A 5,381-nucleotide genomic window follows, 5' to 3' on the forward strand; every position below is an offset into this window, starting at 1 on the left:
GCATATAAGGTTGTATACGTACGATATTTACAAGAAAGAGAACGATGCATAAACAAGATAGCCGTCGAGACCGATTGCACCTCTACACGTCAAATCGGCTTCTTCTGACTGGCGCCACTCTAGGTTGTGCCGTAACTATATATATATATATATATATATATATATATATATATATATATATATATATATATATATATATATATATATATATATATATATATATATATATATATATATATATATATATATATATATATACATACATATATATATATATATATATATATATATATATATATATATATATATATATATATATATACTTTTTTGTTACTGTTTTGTTCACCTAAATACTCCTAATGTTAACGTACTAAAAAAAGCATAAAACAACGTGCGTTCCACTAAAAATGGCTCTTCCTAATTATCGAAGTGACATTATATTTCATTGTAGAGCCTGTACAAACGAGGGCTTATTACGGACGCCCTAATACTGCCATGTTTTCAGCGCAGTCTCAACCCTTCATTTGCTGGCTACTCTTAATCAATGTTTTCGGCGCACTTCTCTACACCTTATTGAATCGGACACTACGACCACGCTCCCCCATATGTATACGGTCGCAACTAACTCGTGAGGAAATTAACGCATGCGCAAGGTGTGCCGAAGCAGCGCCAAACGTCAGCGCAATGGGCTGTATTACCAATCAATTCAATTTGTCTTATTTCGCGATCTGCAATCAACACGAATCTGCGGTAACTCCGCGTCAAATTTCACCCAGGCGCTCGTGCCGATATAATGAAGGCCTGCTGGTTGCCACGGGCGACGCACACTCGACGCCGGAAAGCCGACTTCGCCGCAGTGACCTGCAAGATAGCCGCCCTCCTGGCGGCGATCCATACTCTGTCATCGTCAGGAGGAGAGCGGCCAGCGGCTGCGCAAAATTGATGACCGAAAGACCAGAGAGGCAGGCTACGCCACACAGTCGTTAGCTGGCCTCGAAGGAGGTTGTTGTGCACGTACAGGTGGTCAGCAGGCGATTCAGTGTCCGTCTACCGGTGGCGTGTTATGGATCATGAGAAGATCATGATTCACTGGTGGCGCGGATCATGAGAAGCATATTTACAGAAGAATAAAAATGGGTTGGGTTGCATACGGCAGGCATTGTCAAATCCTGACTAGGAGTTTACCACTGTCGTTGAAAAGAAAAGTGAACAATCAGTGCATGCTACCGAAGCTAACATTCGCACTGTGTGACCGCACCTGAATCACATCAAAAGCACTGAAAAATTTAGTGTCAGCGGTTCGGACACATGAACTGCTGGTGCAGTAAAGTAGATGGCGCAAGTAGCTTTCACAGGCGATGGGCACGCCTCATAAGTTGCCACGCGCCTGCTTTCGCATCCTGCAAGGACGTTCTGGAGTTGTTAAATTAAGCGCAGTGCATCAGTGGCAAAGCAACACAGAACTCGGGCGCCTGCCACATTGTAATTGTTAACCTGACCTAACGTGATTGTTCATGCGAGTGTGGGTGCTGGTTTGGGAACGCCTGTTGAAGCGGGCGATGCTAGCGCCTAAAGATTATAACGCGTGCAGGTTCGTACACTCTTGGGTGAACGCGTGAGCTCGTGGCAATATAGCCACGAGATCCAGCTACATGTGGCAGCCCCGTCGCATGAGTCTGTGGGGATATAGGCGGTTGACGGCGCGCACTGAAATGCACACGACAGCGCTTCGCTGCGAGCGATTTGATCCGATTTTGTGGTAATACGAAACGCGCTTCCCGCAGTGAACTGGTCATATGTTGCCCTCCAATGCCACATTCTTTGCACAAAATGTGCAGAACGTTTTCATTTGCTTGAAAGAAGTATGTTCAAGCTGCCATTCAACGGTGGACCGCCACTCAGACTCTGTCTCCCCTTTTGTGTGTGTGTTTCGCTTGCATTCCACCTACTCAACTAATATTGTTGCACGAGTTAATTAATACCTAATTCTCTGTGAATCTGGCAGTGGCTATAATAAAAACCCTGCATCCCTGTGCAACGACGGTAATGTAAAAAGTTAATGTGCACCGACTCACCGCATCACCGACTATACGCATACATCACTTTTTCTTTATTATTATTATTATTATTATTATTATTATTATTATTATTATTATTATTATTATTATTATTATTATTATTATTATTATTATTATTAATAATTGCAATTGTCGGATTAACTTTCAGGAACGAAAGAATTACTGGCGGCTACTCCACTGTACCGGAAACAATATGCACTAGGGTTCTTCGAGTAACGTAACTTCTCTTTATTTAAGTCTTGGTACATGGTAGTTGTGGAACCCTGTATATTCAGAGGAATTATTCAGGCTACCTTTCAAACGTAAAGAACTTGAGCGGTGCTACAAGGTAAACAGAACAAGTATTTAATTTCAACAGTTTCGACCAGTGGACCGATATTCATTACTCTGATGATACATACATACATACATATATATATATATATATATATATATATATATATATATATATATATATATATATATCTTGTGAGACGTGGTTTAGGCAGCCAGTCTCTTCTTTATTCTCCCGAGACAGAGCCCCACCACCAGGCCCCAAAACGGTGATGATGAGTATGTACAGGTGAGAATATGAAGCGTATGAATAATGCTCACACTAATTTCCCCGCAAGCGCAAGCGGCCAGCCCGGCCGCGACTTAGCCAGGAGGGGAACGCCGAACGAATCGTTTTAGGCGCGAAACGTGAACGATCTCCGAACCACGACAACGATGGTCGGAAGAAACGTCTACGGGAGTAACGCGATAGTTCACGGGGGATGTTTGTTCGTTAATAATATAGGGTCCAAGAAAGCGGGATTCAAACTTCTCGCACAAACCGGGTGCACGAATAGGCGTCCAAAGAAGCACTTCCTCTCCGGGACGAAAGGAGACGTCGCGACGAGAGGTGTCGTAACGTTGCTTACGATCTAGTTGACTGACTTCTGTGTTGAAACGAGCACGTTGACGGCATTCCTCAAGTCTCGAAACGAACTGTTCGGGTGTACTGTCTGAGGTGTTAGTTGGAGCATTGAAGAAAGCGGCGTCGATGGTGAATGTCGGTGAACGGCCGAAAACTAGGTAGAAAGGTGAGTATCCCGTAGTTCGTTGGATAGCGGTGTTGTGAGCAAAAGTCACGAAAGGTAAAAGTTTGTCCCAATTGTCGTGGTTTGGCCCGATATACATCGATATCATATCTATTAGTGTGCGATGAAATCGCTCGGTTAAGCCATTTGTTTGTGGGTGATATGCGGATGTCGTCTTATGAACTGTGCCACAAGCTCCGAGTACTTCTGCGAGCATTGTGGACATGAAAGTCTTGCCGCGGTCGCTTAACAGTACACGAGGGGCACCATGGCGCAGCACAATGGCATCTAGAAAGAAGGTGGCGACGTCGGAGGCTGAACTAGAGCGTAGAGGAGCAGTCTCTGCGTAACGTGTGAGCTGGTCAACAGCTGTCACGACCCATCGATGACCCGCTGGCGTTATGGGCAGAGGGCCGACTAGGTCTATCCCAACGATGGCAAACGGTGTCTCGGGACATGGGATGGGCTGTAAAAGCCCAGCAGGAGGCGAAGTCGGTCGTTTCCGCCGTTGACACTGAACGCAAGAAGCGACGTACTTGGCCACAAAGGTAGACATGCCTGGCCAAAAGAAACGGCTCCTAACGCGGTGGTATGTTTTGTGGAATCCCAAATGGCCAGCAGATGGGTCGTCGTGCAAGGCTTCAAGGACTTGTGTGCGCATCGAGCGTGGAAGAATAGGTACCCAGCTGTGTCCGTCGGAGTTGTATATGTAGCGGTACAGCACATCGTTGTCAAGCTTAAATAGTCGCAGTTGTCGACGTAATCTGGCATTTGGTGCAGATGTAGTTCCGCACAGGCGTTGGATGATGCTGTCGCAGTAGGGGTCAGAACGTTGACACGAGGCGAGGTGAGTGAGGTGATTGGAAGATAACGTGTCAGTAACCGTGAGAGGTAATAACGGTAATAACGGGAGTGACGACTTAGTCTCATCATCAAGTGGCGAGCACTGGAGAGGTGTACTCGAAGCTAATAATGGCAGCGGGCAGCGAGAGAGAGCGTCGGCATCTTGATGCTTTTTCCCAGACTTGTAGACAACGTCAAAGTCGTACTCTTGTAAGCGTACCACCCAGCGACCAAGTCGGCCGGACAAATTTTTCATTGACGACAACCAGCATAAGGCGTGGTGGTCGGTTATGACCGTGAAATGGCGTCCGTAAAGATATGGTCGAAATTTTTGGATCGCCCAAACTACTGCGAGACATTCCTGTTCTGTGATCGAGTAATTCGTTTCGGCAGGTGTTAGTGCGCGACTGGCATAGGCAACAACTCTCTCTCGTGAGGTGGTATCACGCTGTAAAAGTACAGCACCGATCCCATGGCCACTAGCGTCGGTGTGCAAGCAAGTTGGTGCGTTGTCATCGAAGTGACAGAGGACAGGGTCGCTGGTTAATGCCTGCTTGAGGGCTTGGAAAGAAAGTTCGCATTCATCTGTCCAAGGGAAAGCAGTGCCCGACGTGAGCAACTTGTGTAGCGGCGACGCCATGGCTGCAAAATGACTGATGAAGCGGCGGAAGTAGGATGCCAGGCCTAAGAAACTTCTTAATTGCTTTTGATTTTCAGGGCGAGGGAAGCGATGCACGGCAGCAACCTTTTCGGGATCTGGTCGAATGCCATCTTTGCTGATAAGATGGCCCAATACTTTGATGTTCTTTCTGGCAAAATGGCAGTTCTTTGTGTTGAGTTGGAGTCCAGCGTTGGAAATGCAAGTGAAAACTTCGTCCAAGCGCTCAAGGTGCTGACTAAAAGTTGTAGAAAAAATAACGATGTCATCTAAATAGCACAGACAGGTCTTCCACTTAAGGCCACGTAAAACTGTGTCGATCATGCGTTCAAATGTTGCAGGGGCATTACATAAACCGAATGGCATGACGTTGAACTCGTAAAGACCGTCTGGCGTTGCAAAGGCTGTCTTGTCCTTGTCCGCTTCGTGCATGGGGATTTGCCAGTATCCGGATCGGAGGTCTAGACTAGAGAAATATTCTGCACCCTGGAGGGAGTCAATGGCATCGTCAATTCTTGGCATCGGATATACGTCTTTGCGCGTGATCTTATTAAGGGCTCGATAATCGACGCAGAATCGTACGGAGCCGTCTTTCTTGCAAACCAGCACGACAGGAGACGACCAAGAACTGGAGGATGGCCGAATGATGTCTCTTTTGAGCATGTCATCAACGTTATCCGCAATGATTTTCCGTTCTGCGGAAGACACGCGATACGGGCGGCGGCGTACAACCGAACTGCC

The sequence above is a fragment of the Dermacentor albipictus genome, chromosome 5 (assembly GCF_038994185.2).
Source record: "Dermacentor albipictus isolate Rhodes 1998 colony chromosome 5, USDA_Dalb.pri_finalv2, whole genome shotgun sequence".
NCBI lineage: Eukaryota > Metazoa > Arthropoda > Arachnida > Ixodida > Ixodidae > Dermacentor > Dermacentor albipictus.